At 52.1% G+C, this 19,473-nt stretch overlaps 1 protein-coding gene and 1 long non-coding RNA gene across 2 annotated transcripts in view; one reads left to right on the plus strand and one right to left on the minus strand.

Moving 5' to 3' along the window:
* The window catches only part of RUNX3 (RUNX family transcription factor 3), a 60,465-nt gene that overhangs the window by 5,298 nt on the left and 35,694 nt on the right, over window positions 1-19,473 (plus strand). The window lies entirely within an intron of this gene.
* Window positions 578-6,068, minus strand: LOC144313520 (uncharacterized). The gene is made up of 3 exons (XR_013379161.1): window positions 6,012-6,068; window positions 3,468-3,726; window positions 578-771 (listed from the first exon to the last, which is right to left on the minus strand). It is a non-coding gene; the product is annotated as an uncharacterized LOC144313520 (long non-coding RNA).

Raw genomic sequence — 19,473 nt, forward strand, 5'->3', positions numbered from 1 at the left:
CTGATCCCAACCTGGCCCCTGAGCCAGCTCAGACTACTCAATAGGTGGGGAAACTGAGGCCTGGGCTCAGAGTTTGCCTGGGGGCTGGAGCAGGGCAGGCAGCTGAAACATGAGTCCCTATGCCCGTCTCCGTCTCCCGGAGATGCCTCGTCTGCAGGCCCTCTTCTCAGTCTACCTTTCAGAGTGTGTCCCGCCCCCGGGTACTGGGGAGTCTCACCCCATCTTCGAAACTGAGCTCAAACACCCCCTCTGCCAGGAGTCTCGCCTGGGACCCCCTGCAACCACCAAGGAGCCCTGGCCTCCTCCAAGCTTTCAGCCCCGGGGTCAGCCTTGGTGCCCAGCATCCTGCCTTCCTTGGTGGAAGTAAGGGGAAGGCAAGAGGGAGGGAGGGAGGAATAGCTTTAGCCCCCAGCAGAACTCAGGTCCTCTGACATTGGCCTGAGCACCGCCCCAGGGCAGCCCCCAGCCCACCCTGGGCCAGGGAGGACGCTGGGTATAGGGGGCCCGGGGTGGGAGCGAGCCCCGTTGGTACCCGGAGAAGTCACAAGAGCCAGAAACAGGAGCCAATGCAGGCAGATTTTGGAGCTGGCAGACAGAGAGTGCCACGTCCTCAATTTATAGATGGGGGAACTGAGGTCCAAAGGGGCGTCTGGTCTTGTGGAAGGTCGGGTCGGATTCAGCAGCAAGAAGCCAAGTTTTCTTGTCCACCCAGTGACAAACCTTCCGCCTGGCACGTAGCTGAGGAGTCCGACTGACCAGGTGTGAGCTGTTCTGTAGGGAACACGTTAACGCACCTCTCTGAGCCCAGATTCCTCCTCTGTGGGCTGGGGCTGGGAGCACTGACCTCCAGGGGGGCCTCCACAGAGTGAATGGGACAGGCCCTGGAGCCCTGCGTGCGGCTGGTGGGCAGCAGGGCTCACTTAGAGTCTGTCTCCGGCTGGGCTTGGCCACTCGCTGCGCCTCCACGGTAGATGTTCTGACGTCTGGTTTTCTCAGTGCAGTGAGAGGGGTAAGGAGGAGGAGACCATAGAGGGACTATGAGGCCCCTTGTCAAGGGCTCTCTGGGAAGGTGGTGGGAAGGGGACGTTCTTTCAGGACAGGGCAACATGACATGTGGTGACCAGCCCAGGCCGCAGTCAGGCACTGCCACTTCCTCGCTGTGTGGCCTTAGACGAAGTGCTTCACCCCTCTAAGCTCAGTTTCCTCATCTTTAAAATGGGGAGAGCAAGCAGTAGCCACTTCAAAGCTTTGGATTCAATGAGAACATATGTTATGTGCTTAACGCAGGGTCTGATGCAGAATCAAGCCGTCCATAAATGCTAGAAATTATTGCTCTTCAATCCCCCACTCCCCACCCCTATCCATCCTGGGCGAGAGCCTGTCTGACTCTAAGCAGAATAGGGAAAGTGAGACAGCTGCTTGTCTCCTCTCAAGGCTCAGCTTCCTGGCTGCCCCCCTGGGGTGCCTCTCTGGGTCCTTCCCCTGTCCCCTCCAGGCCTTGGGAGTGCCCTGCTCCACCCTCACTCACCCCCCCCACTTGTGGAGAAGGACCACCCAGCGTTTCTTGCTAAATGGGTGGAGGAGAGGGAGGATGAATGGGCAAGTGATTGAATGAACCAGGACTGACCAGCCTGGGAGGTTTCCAAGGGGCCTCCTCACTTCCCCCTTTGCCGTCTGGCTCATTCTTTGAAACGCTTGCTTGGTGGGAGCCTGAGCACTCCCGTCCAATCGCACCCCAGCGTGAAGTTTTAGGTTCCTCTTTGGGGTTTTCTTTTGCGTCTGGGAAGTGTTTTTGGCAAAAGGTTCAGACTTACGTGTGGGCGGAAAGGGTGGATGCCCATAACTTACAATTTGCAGGGTGACCAAAGTCGGCCCCCCTCAAAACATCCTTCACTGTGTGACCTGGTGACTAAAATTCCACCTTGAGCACTCAGCTGGGGTGCCCATCTGGGTCCCTATAGTCACCATACTTTAGCAGCCGTGAGTCCACCTGGTCTGCTCACCTGTGTTTATTGTACTTTATTTTTTATGTTTTTATTTATTTAGAAAGTCTCTGCACCCAATGTGGGGCTCGAACTCACAACCCAGACATCAAGAGTGTTATGCTTCACTGCCTGAGCCAGCCAGGTACTCACTTTTGCTTAGAGGAGAGAGGTGGCAGGTGCAGAGCAAGTGGAGAGTATTAAGGGAACGCAAATGGAAAACAGGGTGAAATGTAAGGGGGTGGGGAGAAGAAAAGTCCATTTTGGTGGCCTGAAACTCAACTTGCTTGGGTGCTCTGTGGCTCAGCACCAATATCCCACAGCCCCAGGAAGGTCCCACCACCCTGAGGATTTCCCTCAGTGGACCTGAGTCCTGTCCCTGCCCATGGAGGGGAGGCCTTCAAAGCCCCTCCCATGGTTCTGCACACCCTCATATCTTAGGAAGCTGTGTCAGGTCCAGGAAAGTTCAAGAGAGGAGCCCCATGTTAGGGGCAGTAGGGGGCCCCCAGGGAGAGCCTGGTTCCTCCCCTATAGAGCAGCCAAAGTCCTTCCAAAGAGGAAAGGAAGCCACCTCTGAGAACAAGACAGCTTTTAGAAAAAAGACTAGAAGTAAACCACTAAAATGTCATAGTTAATGCTACATGGCACAATTATGGCAGGGAGCCTTTGTCACTAATCATTTGGTGATTGCCTGTTTTCTAGACCTTTAAACACTGACCTGGGCTTCCTGCTAGCCAAGGCCTCACTGGCCACCCCCCTTCTCTCTTCCTCTCGAAAATCACAGTGTCTGTCATCTTATTCCAGGGTCCTACCTCTATAGGGTATAGAGGAAGGGTCTGCCCTGGGCTGAGCAGAGCTGTGCATACAGCAGGTGCTCAGGAAATGCTTGTGGCCTTTGTTGTGGTCCCAATCTGCAGTTTTCCTGGAATGCCCAGGACTTGGGATGGGATATGGACCAGTTGGTGGTGTTGATTTCCCAATGGACATTTATTGAGTATCGATTGCATGCATGCCACACACTGTTCTAGGAACTGAGGATATAGGAGCCAAGAAGAGGCAAAGATACCTATCCTCCTGGACCCAATGTCCCAGTGATGAGGGCAAAGAGTTCGCCTCTGCAAAATGCCCCAGTGAGATAGGCCAGCACCCTTCTGGCCTATGCCCTTCCTATCAATGTCAGCCCCCTAGGATTTCCGCAAATGCTCCCATGACACCATTAAATCTTCATAAAAGCTATCCCCACCTCTGTTGCAGAAATGAGTAAATGAACAGACTCAGCGATGGCCTGCTGAAAGTAGTATTTAGGAGGAGAAGGCAATGAGGAAGGGATACGGGAGCCACGTTTGTTGATGACTTACTGTGTGCCAGGCACTGTGGCGGTTCCTTTGCAAGTGTCTCATTTCACTTCATCTCTACAATAATCCATATGGTAGGGGTTGTTACTATAAATGGGAAAACTAGGCCCAGGAAAGGGACAGGACTCACCCAAGGACCTGTAGCTGGTAGCTGGTGAAGCTCAAACGCATGTAGATTCCATCTGACGTCAAAGCCAGCCCAACAAAGCTCTTCCTTCTACCTGGCAGGCATCTATTCTTCCTCAAGGCCCAGACTCACCATGGAGCCCTCCTTGACACCCCAGGCAAAGTGATTCAGATCCTCCTCTATGAAGCCAACGCACCTCTAGGTCCATCTCAAATACTTCTAGAAGACTTCGCAGTATGGGTGGAGTCTGAGATGAGCAGGTCTGAGAAGGAAGGAACATTGGTGGTCCAGGCAGACTTAATGGTATAGGCTAAGGGATGGAAGAAGGACCACATAGAAAGGGTTTCTAATTTTTTTTATTTATTTATGATAGTCACAGAGAGAGAGAGAGAGAGAGGCAGAGACACAGGCAGAGGGAGAAGCAGGCTCCATGCACCGGGAGCCCGACATGGGATTTGATTCCCGGGTCTCCAGGATGGCACCCTGGGCCAAAGGCAGGCACCAAACCGCTGCGCCACCCAGGGATCCCTAGAAAGGTTTTCTTAGAGATGGGAGTGCTTGGGGTCTTGAGGAGAGGTTGTAGGACAAGAGACTAGTATGGCATTTGGCGTGCAAGGAGTCTAGGCAGGATCCAAGCTAAGCAGTGATGTGGGATAGGACATCCCATGATGCACTGGGCCGCCTCTGAAATAGGCCAGTGTAGACGTGCTCCTTGAGCCCATGTACGCGTGTGAACAGAGACCACAGGGGCCCTCCCGCACCCACTCATAAGCCCTATTTCTGTCACTCTCTAGACACACATCTGAGAGACCAAATCATACTTGTTCTCAGGCACATAACGTGAGTGCTCCATGGATGGGCATGTCTGTGGTCTGATGAGGACAAGGGCTATGGTTCAGAGCAGTCAAAATGTGACCCATCTGGGGGAGAATCTCAGCACTCATGCTGGCGACACAATTTGCAGGGCACGGCCCAAAAGGAAAACGCAGGACCCCTTGCAAAATTCGTTAGGGATTTCAGGATGGCAATCACAGAACATTAAACCCAGCGTGGGGTTCTCCTAAGCAAGGCTCGATGAGCGACTGCATGGCTTATGGGCCCAAGAAGCCAGCCCCGCCTACAACAGTCCTAGCCTGGGAGGGCCCTGGGCCTAAGAATAAACCTCTGTCTGCCTTTCCTTCTTTTGTCTTTTATTCCTTGGACTTGTGCAGCCTTCCACTCTTCATGAGTCTACAATATAAGAAATAACAATAATAAATTAAGCCTACGGTAAGATCATACCTTAAAGATTTTATTTTTTTTTAAAGATTATATTTGTCATAAGAGACACAGAAAGAGAGGCAGAGACACAGGCAGAGGGAGAAGCAGGCTCCCTGAGGGGAGCCTGATGTGGGACTCGATTCCAGGACCCCAGGATCACGACCTGAGCCAAAGGCAGACACTCAACCACTGAGCCACCCAGGTGCCCCCATACCTTAAAGATTTTAAAAGCAGCAAGGGCATTAGGGAAAACATGAATTCATCAACATCCCCGCCCCACCTGCCTCTTATGTTGTATATCTCCTAGGAAATTTAAAAAAAAAACACTATAATCTCAACACCCAAAGAAAACCACTCTCATTTGGTCTACTTCCTTCCAGACTATTTTTCCCTGTGTCTGGTTTTTGCCTCTGGAGTCTCTCTTCCCTCCATGGGTTGAGGCCATGCAGACCCATGCCACATATCCAGGAACCTCATCAGGAATGTTAATAATCAGTACGCGTGTACATCAGGCTCTGTCTAGGAAGAGTCTAGAGTAGCTCTGTCCAACAGAACTTTCTCTGATGATGGAAATGTTCTATGTGTGTGCCGCTCATTGCGGCATGAATGCCTGCACAGGCCGTACTGAAAATGTGCTCGCCTGGTTCACAAGTAGCACAACTGAGGGACTGAATTTTTAATCTTATTTCATTTTAATCATTTTAGTTTAAATAGCCCCGTGGGGACCGCAGCTACCCTGTTGGACCACGCAGATGTAGAGGAGCGGATGCCCGACTGCTAACCCAGCATATCTCTTGGAATGAGATTATGGACTTTTTCTTTTCCCAACATGTTTGAACAATCTTATACTCCGCTAGCATGGATTGCTTTTGTCATCAGAAAAAAAAGCTACTAAAGATTTTTAAGTTTGTAATACATTCAATGTATGGGGGGGAAACACTTTAGATTTTTAAAAGCAAATCACTGGGGAAGATTGATTCTGGCAGAATGAGATCTATTTTTACTTTTCCTATCAATGTTCAGAAAAAGAACGTGGGGTTTAGAATCAGAAGCTGTGGGCTTATCTCCGGGATCCACCACTTATTGGCCACTTAACCTCCCTGAGCCTCAATTTCCTCGTCTGTAAGATGGGGATATTGATGCTTCTGACCTCCCCTGGCTGCTGTGGGGACTGAATCGGGCAGTGAAGGTGAGGGCACAGGGGACCAGCGGATCGAGGGAAGAGCTTTAGTGCAGATGATTTCTGCAGGGGTGTAACCACGCGTCTCCGTGAGGGGCATTACTCACAGTTCTCGCTCGGCTCTGCCTGCCATTTCCTAGAAACCAGGAAATGAGGGGGGCATCTCCCACCGTGTGTTCAGTAGATGTTGTCAGGTGTTGAGCAGAAATAAAGGGGCTCTGTGACCAAACAAGACTGGGGAGGGCTGTATCAAACAATGTTCAACAGAGGATTTTGCAGGACTTTTCAGAGCCTTTAATATGCTAATGAACACAGGCTCCTCCTCAGTCTGGTGTGCTGAGGAGCCCACTTTGGGGTAAACTGCTCCAAGGGAGATTTTGCATCTACCCTGGCTACAGGCTCCATGAGGGGGGGGAGGGGGGTCAGGGATTATTTTTTCAAGGACAGAGGAAATTGTTTAAGACTTGAAAGAGAAATTAGCTGGGTCCTCAATGCAAAAAAGAAAAGTACAAAATTGGAATTAATAAATGCATAATTGTCTAGAAAATGGAATTATAACAATTCTCAACTCCTAAATAGTTAGAATATTAGCAGCAAACACTTACACACAGCTCTTCCTGATGCCAGGAACGACACGCTTTACATATCTCTGTTCATTAAATCCTCACAGCCCTATGAGATAAATGCTATAATTAAGTCAGCTTTATAGATGAAGAAACTGAAGGCCAGAGAGGTTAAACCACCTGCCTGGATTCACCCAGCTGGGGTTCCACCCGCAGGCACCTAGAGCCAGTGCACCTCACCACAGCACCATAGCTATGAGCTCACCAAGGTTTCCTCCATCGAGGAACATTCCTTTGTTTCCATTGGTCCCCTTCCTGGGAAGGGCTGGTGGCACTTCCACAAGCCCCGCCGATCAGAACCAGCTCTGCCACATTCTTGCTGGGTGAGTCAAAACTGGGCTTCAGTTTTCTCATCTGAGAAATGGGCCAGTTGTCATGTGAGGACCAAAGAGGGGAGGTTCGTAAAGCACAGTTGCAGAGTCCACTCAGAAAGCACTTGGTGTACGGTGGCCCTGGCTCCCACCAGTGCATAGATGGGGAACTGAGGCCCAGAGGGAGCCTGGACTCTGGCTCCCCACAGATGGCCGAAGCTGAGCTTGGAAAGCACTCCAACAAGCCAGGCCCAAGTTATGTGGCTAGCCCAGTCCACACATGGCCCAAGCAAACGGCTTCTTTCTCATCTGGCCGGGGTCTTGGGTTATCCTTCCCATAATGGCATTATGAGCACTTTGGTGGGGGCCTCTCCCTCTGGGTTCCTCTCCCTGGGCCCGTAGCCCTCCTAGGGGTCCCTCCCACCCAGTGCAGCATCATTGATCCAGCATCATGTCCAAGCCTACTGGCCTGGGCATCTTGCGGAAGTCCCCTGGAATTCCCCTCTCAGGTGCCCCATGCGGGGTGGGGTGGGGGCACAGGCACACAGACAGGCCTCTTCCCCTGTTTACAGACCCCCACGCTTGCCTGGTGGTACATTCCTCTGCCCTGAGTCACCTCTAAAATTGACTGTGTCAGAACAGGGCTCGACACTTTACATACGTCCCTGCAAACGTTCACAACCCTATGGACTCAGAGTGTTCGTCTGTGTTTTGTGGAGGAGGACCGCGAGGCCTAGAGAAGTGAAGGCACTTGTCTAAATTCACGTAGTTTATAAGCGGTATAGCTCGGGTTCAAACCCAGGCTCTGCCCAGCCCTTCCACAGGCACAGCCTGGGGCAGAAAAGGCAGTTCCTGAATACATGTGATGTACTACACACCCCACACTTCCTCTGCACCCCTGCAGGCAGGGGCTTTGTTGCTGGTGAGTGGCTAACCCTCATGTCTGAGCTGGGTCCCTCCCACAAGCAGGGCCAGCTTCTCAGGCTCCAAGATCAGAAGGGGACCCCGCACTTGGGTTAATGCTCTGCAGCTGCCATCTTGAAGTTCTTAATAATTTTATCTTTGGATTTGTGCTTTGTAAGCGAAGTTGGATGAGACAGAGGTGCATGTGGGGACTTGGCGCCTAGGCTCAGTGCTACCCACCCTGTGGGCAGTGATGTGGGTATGGGGAGGGCAGGTGCACATGACCCATACATACATCAAGGTTTGGGGGGACCTGATGTCTGTGAGGGTTCCCATGTCCAAGGGACTGCAACAATAAATAGAAAATACAGACATCAGGACAAGTCAGAGATATCATGGAAGAAAGCCAAGAGGTTTTTTTGTTGTTGTTGTTTTTCTGCTTTTTCAACAGGGGCCCTATATTTTCATTTTCCACTGAATGCCATAGAATAGGTAGCTGGCCCTGCCTGAGGATTGGGGGGACATGTGGGCCCCCCAAAAATAGAGCACACGTGGCAAGGGAGCCCAGACTAGACCTACCACGTTGCTTTTTGTCCACGTGAGAGGAGGAATGATAGTGTCTCCTGGGGCGTCCTGGGCTTTATCAGGAAGAGAAGACCCAGTTCAAGGGCCTGGGGACATGCAAGTCCCTCCAGTGACTGACCTGAGTTGGGAAACGCCGCGTGGGGCTGCTCAGAGGTACACACCAGCTCAGACTCCCAGGGTGGCCCCATAGCCTGAGCAGAGACTTGCCTCCTAGCTAAGTGCAAGAAGAGACCTGGGTTTCTATGCCCTCCCTGGTTGGGTCAGGCCCCAGGACAACACTCAGCCCGAGGCCCCAGGAGACACTCGAGCCTGAGCCCTTGGCCCAGAATAGTGGACAGTGGGCTGGTCAGACAGGCACCTCACCTGGGCATTTAGACACATGGTGGCTGATAAAAGCTCATAGGGCCCCTACTGACTTGGGGGAGGCAGGACTCTGGCTTAGTCAATGACCACCTGAACTTGTGATCAAGCTCTGGTCATGGTTGGGGCTCGGTTTGGGACCATTTAGGAGGTTCAGATTAGGGCGTTGTCTGTCTTGTTCACAACTGAGCCCCCCATGCTAGGCCTAGATCTAACTCATAGGATGGGCTCAGGAAATAGAGCTGAAGGAATGAATGAGCAAACACAGTCTGCTCAGGGAGCTGAACCATGGACCCTAAGAGGACCCGCACTTTCCAATCAGCCAGATCTGGCATCTTTGCTCCGCCGCTCACTCCCCTACCCTATGGCTAGTTACTCTCCCTCTTGCTCAGTTTCTTCATCTGCTCAATGGGGAGAATGACAGGACAGAGAATTTACTAAGACAGTATTTCAAGTGCTCAGCTCTGCTCACAGCCCATGTGAAATGCTCAGCGTGTGAGAATTAATACTATATTAAGAAGCCCGCAGACCTCTACCTCCTCAAAGATGCTCAAAGTATTCCCTCTGGCTCTCAGATTTCAGGCTTCAACATTTTTTGAGTATTTTTCTATATTTCCTAATTGTTTCCAGGGTGGCCATGTCATAGCTGACCCTTGAACAACATAGGTTGGAACTTCGAGGATCCACCTATATATGGATTTTTTTTCTCCCATAGACACAATACAGCACTGTAAAAATATTTTCTCTTCCTTATGATTTTCTGGATAACATTTTCTTTCCTCCAGCTTATTTTATTGTATAGAATACACGTGACATACAAAAAAATTAATTGACAGTTTATGCTATCAGTAAGGCTTCCGGTCGATAGTAACTGAATTTTGGGGGAGTCAAAATTTATATGTAGATTTTTATGTACTGCACAGGGGTCAACACCCCCACCCCTCACTATTGTTCAAGGGTCAAACCAGCTGTATCACGGGGGTAGAGGTGTGTTGTGTGAGGGATCCAATCAATGCTGTGTGTGAACAGCGCTGTTTTAAAGACAATAAATGAATGGAGGCAAGTCAGAGTCAGCTTCTGGCAAATATTCCCTGGGTCCCAGCCTACAGAGGCCCTAAGAGCATTTGGGCCCTGTGCCCTCCAGGGCATGCACCCCTGCCCTGGGCCCCTCCCCCTCCCCCACATGCATTCAGCCTTCAGGTCAGACCAGCACCGGTATGGGTTCCTGGTCGGACGTGTGGGTGTGGTGGGGCCCCTGTCACAGCTCAGCAAAGCCCTGCCTCCACCTTAGGCACCCACGCCTGTGTGCCCATGACCCCCACCCTACACTCGCTTACCCCCACTGTGCACACAGGAACATGCACATGCTCACACAGGCAGACATACAAGAGGGGCCACACCCACTACAACAGACACCCCGACTTTTCAGGAACCCTTGCCCGTGGGGACCAAGGGACACCTGGTAATGTGGTCTGAGGGAGGCCGCAGGGGGAAGCTGCTTCACCCCTACCCAGACTGGTCCTGCTTCTCTGGCCAGGAAGTCCCTCCTCTTCCTGGGAGTCCCCAGACACCTGCCAATGGCCCCAGTCCCCTGGGCTGGTGCTTGAGGGATGAGGCCTCACGGAACCTGTGACCGATGGGACAGGGTACAGGCTCTGGCCTGGAACAAGGTTTCCCGGCTAGGAGAGGCCTCAGAGATGCCAACAGGGGACCCATCAATTGACAGGTGGGGAAACTGAAGCTGAGAGAGAGAGGTGCTGCCCAGGGTCCCCAGGAAGGTGGCAGTGGAGGAGGTGGCCCAGCTCTGTGGAAGCGCACAGCAGAGGTAGCAACAAGGAGGGCTGGCTCTGGGCGTTTCAGCTTCCCACACATCTCACTACGGCCATGTGGGGATCTTCCAGCTCCAGCACTCTGATCTTCTGGGAGCTCTGGAAGGTTTCAGGGAGCTCCAGGTGAAGTCCACACAGCTCCCTGGGTGGTAGGGGAAAGAGGATGCAAATAGGAAGGGGCCCTAGGGACCTGGGTTAACCCCCTGAACTCATTTCTGGCCTCTTCTTCCTGTGGGGTCAGTTAAAAAATAGCCTCCCATCTGCCAGGGCTGGGGGGGGTTAGGGGGGCAGGCTCCATCTGGGCCTGTCAGGTCCCCCTAGCCCAGCCTAGTACTCAGACCTGCTCACTCCAACACCCCCCCCACCCCCAAGACTAGGCTTGGCTGTCTGGTGAGGTGGCCCATCTGACCAGTTCTTTCTCCCTTTGACTCAGCACTGAGCATCACTACCACTCTGCTGAAGCAGCCTCAAGCCCAGGGGGCTGTCATATGAGTCTCTGCTCGCCCATTTTATAGATGGAGTGAGACCAGGCACAGTGGAGTCAGGACATAGGACAGGATCTGGCCACCAGCTTTTAGGCCACAGCTTGCTTCCCAGTGATGCTGGACTGTGCCACCCTCGGGGAGCAAGCAGCAGAAATAGTGGTGCAGGGTCTTCACATCCCCAGATTACAAAGCCCACAGTTCCCTGGAGCAGAATCTGCGATCTACATGAGTGTGGCTCCTGGCGGGTGGGGCAGTCAGGCTGACCTCAGGCGGATCCCAGGTGTCCTGTTTCCCTGCTCTGTGACCTCAGCCAAGCCACTTAGCTCTCAGACCCTCAGGATCCTCATCTGTAAGAGGAGACACAGCCATCCTCTGCCCTCGAGAGCGATTGCGAGGACACACTGAGATGCACAGGCCTGGTACATGGTGAGCTCAGGTAGCGAATTATTAACAAGCATGAGGTCTACACACGCTCGAGGTCACAAGCACCCTCAGATCGTGGTCATCTGTGAGGCTATTCTGGTTGGAACTGATTATCTGGGATGGAAACCATAAGCCTTAGACCATAATGTAGACAAATGGCTGAATAAATGGGTATTTCAACCCAGTGGAACCTGCTGGCTCAGAACTGGTCCTAAGGGAGGAAGCTAGGATGGGGCTAAGCAGTGGATACCGGGGTATTCCCAGCAGTGTCTTCATAACAAATGCAGAAACACCCGAAAAGGCTGGCCAGGAGGGAACACTACGGTGGTCCAGCTGGGGGAGTGGGGGTGTCTTCACACTCCCCCTACCTCTCGTGCCACCCCATGCCGGACAGCACAGACACATGCCCTGCCGATGGGGAGAGGATTCAACAAGCGGGGCAGGAAACGCACACAATGTGTTGGTGCGCTTCAAAAGCAGGTTGAAAGCAGCATGTATTATGTGTTTCCAATGTTAGAAAAGAAAAGAAGGAGGTGGGGGGAGGTGAGAAAAAATTAAATCTGTACATACAGTAGGAGTACCAGAGGGCCAAAAACCAAAATGTTAACAATTGTTCTGGGTGGCAGGATTATGGGTGGTTTTAATTTTCTTCTTCATAATTGTATTATTTTCCAATTTTTCTTTAATGAATGTGTATTATTCTTATAATCAAAAAAAATGTGTTTTTAAGAGATGGGGCAGGGGGATTAGAAATTGCTCTTGTCCTTTCATAGACTTTAAAACTGAGGCCCAGTGTGAAAAAGATGGATATTCATTCATTCACTCATCCATCCATTCATTCCCTCACTCACTCATTCACTCATTCATCCATCCATCTATCTATCCATCCACACATTCATCCATCCACCCATCCATGCGTCCGTGTATCCATGCATCCATTCATTCTCAAATGCTTCTAGACACCTCCCTAGAGCCAGGCTCCAAGCCTCACAGCCGGAGCTGAAAGTGATCTGTCTCTGACCTCAGGGACATCACAGTCTGGGGGAGAAAAGGGCATGATGGTAAGTCTTTATGATGCCTTCAGACAAGGGGGCACAGGAAAAGTGAAGAGAGAGGGCCCGAGGCCTCCCAGGAGCATCATGTCTGATCATCACTCCCTTCACGATGAGGGGAAATTAGGACAGGGCTTCAGAGCACAAGGAGGAGTTCTGGAGCCCCAGAATGGAGGCAGGTACCACTTGCAAAGGTATCACGGGCTGTTAGAGAGGATCTACTGTGTGTGGGGAAGTGTGGCAGGAAATAAAACTAGAATGTTCTGCGAGCCAGGTTCTTCAAGGGCTTTAAGTAGCCTGGCTGTGCCACTCAATGGTCATGGGACTCTGAGCAAGCTGCAAAACCTCCTGGGCCTCAGTTTCCTGGAAAATGAGCTAATGACCTCATCGGGTCATTGCAAGAACCCAGCAAGGCAACAACTGCAATGTACTCAGAGCAGCATCAGGTGTGTAGGCAGGGCCATAACATACTTTGCTTTGATTATTTGCTATTATTTACACTTTACCCAGGAGGCATTCTGGAAACCAAAAGTATTCTTAAGCTAGAAATTAATGTTAATTCATTCTTTTATGCATTTCATTCTTTCGACAGATGCTTATTGACACCTTTGTATGTACCCAACCACATTTTTAGGCACTGGGGATAGAGTTGGCAGACCAAATAGGGGACACCCAGATTATCTGAATTTCAGACATATAAATAATTGCAACATTTGGGATACCTTTATGCCAAAAAAAATTGTCTGTCGTTGGTCTGAACTCCAACTTAACTAGATGCTCTGTATTTTTATTTGCTAAATCTGGCAACTCTAACTGGGAGTGCTGCATCAAGTAAAAAAAAACAAAAACCCTACCCTCCCGAAGTCGACATTCCACAGGGGAAAAGAGACAGTTCATAAGTAGAGACATAATTTATCAGGCAATGATGAAGGTGCGGAAGAAGCATAAATCAAGGAACAGGGACATATTGATTCCCTCGTGCTGCTAAAACAAATTACCACAAATTTCATGGCTTAACACAACGCGCATGTATTATCTTACAGTTCTGGGGGTCACAAGTCCTGTGTGCGTCTCACCGGGCTAAGATCAGATGCAGGCAGGGCCGCGTTTCTTTCTGGAGGCCGTGGGACAACCCATTTCCTCGCCTTGTTTGGCTTCCAAAGGCCACCCGCTTTCCTCTGTCAGTTTTCCATATCACATCATCCACTGACCATCGTCTCCTGCCTCCTCCTTCCACTTTCACGAGGACCCTTGTGAAAAACTAGGCCCACCCAGCTAACCCAGAGTAAGCTCCCCATCTCGAAGTCCTTAACCCTCATTCCATCTGCAAAGTCCACTTTACCGTGTAAGGTCGAATATTCATAGATTATGGGGGTTGGGATGTGGACATTTTGCAGGACCGTTATTGACCCACAGGGGCTCCGAGGAGGCCTTTCACAGGGTGGCAGGGACCTGAATGAAGTGGTGAGTGGAGCCAGGCAGACAGAATGTGAGTTGCTCTCCAAGGAGAGGGAACTGTATGTGCAAATGCCCTGCAGTGTGGGTACGATTGGTATTTAAGGACCAGCAAGGAAGCTAGTGTGGCTGGAGGGGGCAGGTGGAAGGGGATGAGGATGGGGAGATAGAATAGGTGCTGGTCATGCAGAATCCCAAAGGGCTGATTGATGACGCCCCTCCCACCTCCTGGCCCTCAATTCCCCAAGCCCTGTCCCTAATGCCATCTGTTCTGCTAAGCTGACAGTTGCTCCAAGAGTACCTGCATCCGAGAGCAGACTTCCTTCCAGAAGTCCTACAAGATTAGAAGGAAAGTTTCCCTGCAATATGAGGGATTCAAGTAACTATTTAAAATAACCTCCTGTGGGCTACCAGGAAACTGTTGGTTACCTACCAGAAAGGTTGAAAACAGGAGAGAAGAGGTCTTAACTGAGGGTCAAAGGGCCCAAGTGGCCTCGACCCTGCATTCGAGGACCAGCCAAGCTCCTGAGGGGAGTGGTGAGTCCTGACCTCAGCCACTGGCCATGCTGTGACCTCAGGAAGCCACGTCCCCTCCCCAGACCTGTTTCTCCCACATAAGGGAGTTGGACTCGAGGATCTTCAAGGTCCTCCCGGTATTGACCAGCTGTGATCCCCGCACCCTAAGGCCCTCTGATTCTAGGGATCGTATATTCTAGGACAAAGCCCTCATAACTGTGTGGCCACAGACAAGTTACTTTCCCCTGCTGAGCCTCAGTCTGGGCAACTGGATGTGGGGACGACTGCAAAACCTACCTCTGCGGGCGGGGTGATGGTGACGGTGACCGTGCCGAGCACACAGGGAGCACCCGATTAACATGAGCTCCAGTGACAAGGATTCTAACGTTGTCAGTCTTGGAGCCTCAAGTCTGTGACCCTGTCGCCAGGAGCCTGACATTTGCCGGCTGTGGGATTTCAAGTCTCCAGGACACCCCACCCCCTCCCCGACGGCCAGCGTGCCCCCAACGCCCTGGCCTCCCCCACGTGCTGGGTGGCATGCCTACCCCAGGACCACATGAAAAGCCATTCCCCCAGGGTGTCCCCACACCTGGGAAAACCGGCAGCCTGCCCGGCGCTGGCCCCGCCTGGTGGCTGGAACACCGGGCAAGATCAATGAACCAGGCTGGGCTCCCAGTGCAGCCACCTTGTTCCAATCAGGGCTGGGCGCCTTCCGCTCTGGACCCCCCCACTCCCCCCCGACCCCCCGCCCAGCCCCGAGCTGCTGCCCCTCCCTGGCCCTGCCCAGCAGCCCACGTTTCCAGCCCCGTGACCCCTGAGAAACAGTGCCCACTGCCTGACTCCCCCTGGCTGCAGCCTGCCCAGACCTGGGCGTTGGAAGGACAAGCTGGACGACGGGGCGGCCGGAGGAACACCAGGCCCCGGGCGGGGGCCGGCTCTGCTCCTGGCATTCGGGCATCAAGCCGTATGAGCCCCTCCCCCCCAGCCTCAGTTTCCTCAGCTGCACCTGGGGCTACCTCAATTCACCCCTCCTGGTTTTCAGGGCCCATTGTGAGCAAAGCAGAAGAGACAGAGGCAGGAAATGTTTTATAAAAACTGTGGACATGCCCAGTACGGAGGAGGGGGGAGAAAGCAGGTAGGAGAAGCCAGTTCTCCCTTCATCTGTCTGGGTCCCTCTCAGCCTCCAGCTCTCGGCTCAGATGTCACCTCCTCTGACAGACCTTCACTAAGCACCTGCTCCAAAGTGCTGGTGACCACCCCCTCGCCCTACCCACCAGCCCAGTCATCTTCTGCACCTTGGCCTTCGTCTGTTTTCTCCAACATCCCAAGACACTCTCAAATATTGGTGCGTTTATTTGTTTACCTCCTTGTTCATCTCCTGCCTTTCCTGCTGGAATCAGAGCTGCGTGGACCTCCATGCTGGTCTTGTCCAAACAGCCACTAGCACATGGGCTGTAGGTGCTCAATGAGTGTTTGCTGAGCTAACGAATCTATGCCTCCTCCCCGTCTGCTGCTCATTCCTCCTCTTCCTTTCCATCCCAGCTCCCCCCATAGAGCACAGGGCTCCCTGGGCATAGGACCTGGAACATTGTCCCCTGCGCTCCTGGGGATGGGCCCAGGCCTCTGTGAGCTAAAGGAGCTTCACATCATCAGGCCCATCCCTGATTTAACTGCGGCCTGAAGATGGGGCAGTAAGAGGGCCCAGCCCTGACCCCAGATCTCTGTACCGTCTACGATCCCCGTGTAGAAGCCCCCTCAGGTGCAGCCAGAGACACACAGGTGACAAATGCCACATTCTTGCCAATGACAAACTCAGGCCAACAGCAAATGACAAAGAATGCCCAGTGTCTGAGCCTGTGGCCTAGACATGCCAGTAGGGTTTATAAGCCTGTACAAGTCTCTATTTGGCTCTGCCCACATCCTCAACACCTCCCCGAGGGCCATGGGCCTGGTAGACCAGGAGGCTGATCTCCCAGGCCACACCCCCCAGCCCCAGCCATCCAGCCCTGCTGGCCTCTGGTCTCTCGGGGTCACCTGTGGTCCCAAGGCTGCTGCTCTGTCTTGCTTCCATGGTGTCTGCTTTCCACGCAGCCAGGCCAGGCAGCACCAGGTGCTGGGTGCCAAGTTCAGCTCCCATGTTTACCCTCAGTGTGAACTGGAGTGAGTTACTAACCGTCCTGTGCCTCAGTTGTTCTAGTGTTATAATGGGGATGATGATGGGGGCCGAACACATAAGGTGGCCGTGAGAATTAAACGATATAATGCACGCAAAGCATAGATAGCATTAGTTACTTATAATTGAGGGGCCCCAGGCCCTGGGATGAAGCTCCTGGGGTGAGCAAAGCACAATTTCAGAGTCAAAAGATCTTGATTCAAATCCCAGCTCTGCTGCTTCCTGGCTCGGTCCAGGAAGCTTCCTCAGGGAAGTCTAGTTCCTCGCCCATAAAGTAGGCCCACTGACACGCATCTGGAGGACTACTGGTAAGATTTAAGTAGCTTAGTAGGGAGCGTGCTCAGCAGGGTCTGGGTACCCAGAAATGCCCCATTTGGGGTATTGCCATGAGGAGAATGGCTTCTAGGGCCAGCAGATCATTCGGCTGAGATTGAACTGATAGATGGGACAATCTGGTTGAAACAGTGATCTGGCTGAGAATAAACACTCCTCAGTTTTGACACACCATGGGCAGTTTTGCAACTGTATACAAATGTAGACATTTTTGTCCGTTTCTTTTTTAGAGAAACTTTGGGTGAGCAGAGCTTTTTCTATTTTTTACCTTTTGCCTTTCTTTTAGGATGTTTTATTGTAAACTATAGTAAAGGAAGAGGCTATAAAATATAGATATTGTTTAAAGAATAATAATAAACAGACGTCCAGAATAAATAATAGAACAGAAGCCACCGTAGCTGTGGCTTCCAGACCAGGACACCCAGGGTACCTGACAGGCTAAGGTGGACTAGGGAGTGAGAACAGGGGTACAAAACCAAGACTTGTGTAGGGGAGAGCAGGGCTGGCAGGCAGGGACCTCAGAGTCAAATCCAGCTGCCAGGGAGCCTCCTGTGTGACTCTGAGCAAGTCTCTGACCTCTCCTGGATGTCAGTAGCCCCAGAACTGTCATATATTAACATGGAATTCTAAGGCAGCCCGAGTGGCTCAGCAGTTTAGCGCCGCCTTCAGCCCAGGGCATGATCCTGGAGACCTGGGATGGAGTCCCACATCAGGCTCCCTGCATGGAGCCTGCTTCTCCCTCTGCCTGTGTCTCTGCCTCTCTCTCTGTGTCTCTCATAAATAAATAAAATCTTTAAAAAAATAACATGGAATTCTAGAACACTGATGATGGACCATCCTCCTGAGGATCAAGTGTGGCCCAATGCACTTATCTCCCTGATGAGGTGTCTGATGCCCAGATAGGGAAGGGAGTTATCCAGGGTCACCCATCAAGAAATAAGGGGACGGCTCCTCTGGAGCCAGCAGCCAGGTCCATGAGCCTTGGGCCTTACCCAGGTTATAGGTCATGACAGTCTTTAGGCTCTTTTCAGCCCCAATTTTCTAGGACTCATTGAGGACTGGGACTCCTTTGAGTTGATCAAGTTACAAGGTGCAACTGTTTCCCCAACCAGTAAGGGTGGCAGAGGAAGGACTGGAGCATAAACGAGTAGAGGAAGCTGCAAAAAAGAAATTCCAGATGTTTAGAACCCAGAGCTGGTGAGGGGTGGGGGATGCCGGGACTCCTGCTACATCCCAGGCCAGACTCGAGGCAGTGACCCACTGAGAGCTAATATATTTACGAGTGGAAGAAATAACCATAAAACCGGGGCACCGCACCCTGCCCCCCGGCCCCGGCCCTCTGGGTGGATCCAGGCCCCCGTCACTACCGTACAGCCTGGTACTGAATGTTCTATTAGCCACTGGGCACGCCTGTGAGCACCCTCACTTCTCTGGCCTCTGTTTTTCCTTCTGTTATATGAAAATAAAATTTAAAAAAAAGCTTAACCACTTGTATTGCCACCTCCATGGAGCATGTGAAGATGAAATATCGCAGAACGTGGAGTGGTTAAGCCATTTGCTTTGGAGTAAGAGGGACCTGACTCTCAATCTAGGCTTCCTTGCCACGTGAAAGATTCTCTGAGCCCCAGCTTCCACATCTGTGCAATTCGCGGGATTGTTTTGAAGTCTATCTCAGATAATGTGGGCAAAATAGGTGCTCGGAAAAACACTCCTCCCCAGGCCAGGGGAGGTGTTGCAATTGGCTGATGGGGTGGCTTGTGGGCAGGACCAGTTACATAATTGGGGGGGCGGGGGTGCCCAGCGCAAAATGAAAATGCAGGCCCTTTGTTCGAAAAGTCAAGATAATTTTGTGGCAGTGAGGGCAGAGCATGAGAGTGAGCAGGGGGCGCTTCTGCAAGCGGGACGCTGTACAACCTCTCGGGTCACGGGCCCGGGAAGCCAGCCCTGCCAATGGGACAGGCTAGGGCAGCTCAAACCCAGCTCAGGTGGAGGGGCTGAGGGCCACCGCCTCTCCCCAGGGCCGCAGCTGGGATCACGACTGCTGAGCCCTGCCACTCGGTGGCCACTGGAAGCAGCATAAAAGACCAACTGTTCTCCACCTCGTTATGCCCCGTTTTTATCTCATGCCATGCATACAGCACATAGTTGATTTCTTTCCGCAAAGGGCTGCGCTTTTTTTCTTTTCCAAGGGCGACGCTGGAAAGCCATGTGGCTTTTATTGCTGGCAGGAATGTCTGAGGCGTTCCTTTACCACCACATGAAATGGAGCCGTAATCTTCATCTGCGTAAGGCCAAAGCCCCCGGTCTCCTCCGAGCCATCAGCCTCTGAGATTAATTAGGGCTTCACAAGGACTGACTGTCATTAGGATCTTTTTGGGGAGGTGGAAAATCCCTAATGGGACTGGCTGGGCTGGGGAGCCACTGGGTGGGCGGTGGGGTGAGTAGGGCCCGCCACGGAGAGGAAGGCACCTTGGACCAGAGTCAAGGGTAAGTGGTGGGAGGGGGTTCCAGACTCTGCCCC

This window comes from Canis aureus, chromosome 5, assembly GCF_053574225.1.
Source record: "Canis aureus isolate CA01 chromosome 5, VMU_Caureus_v.1.0, whole genome shotgun sequence".
Classification (NCBI taxonomy): Eukaryota; Metazoa; Chordata; class Mammalia; order Carnivora; family Canidae; genus Canis; species Canis aureus.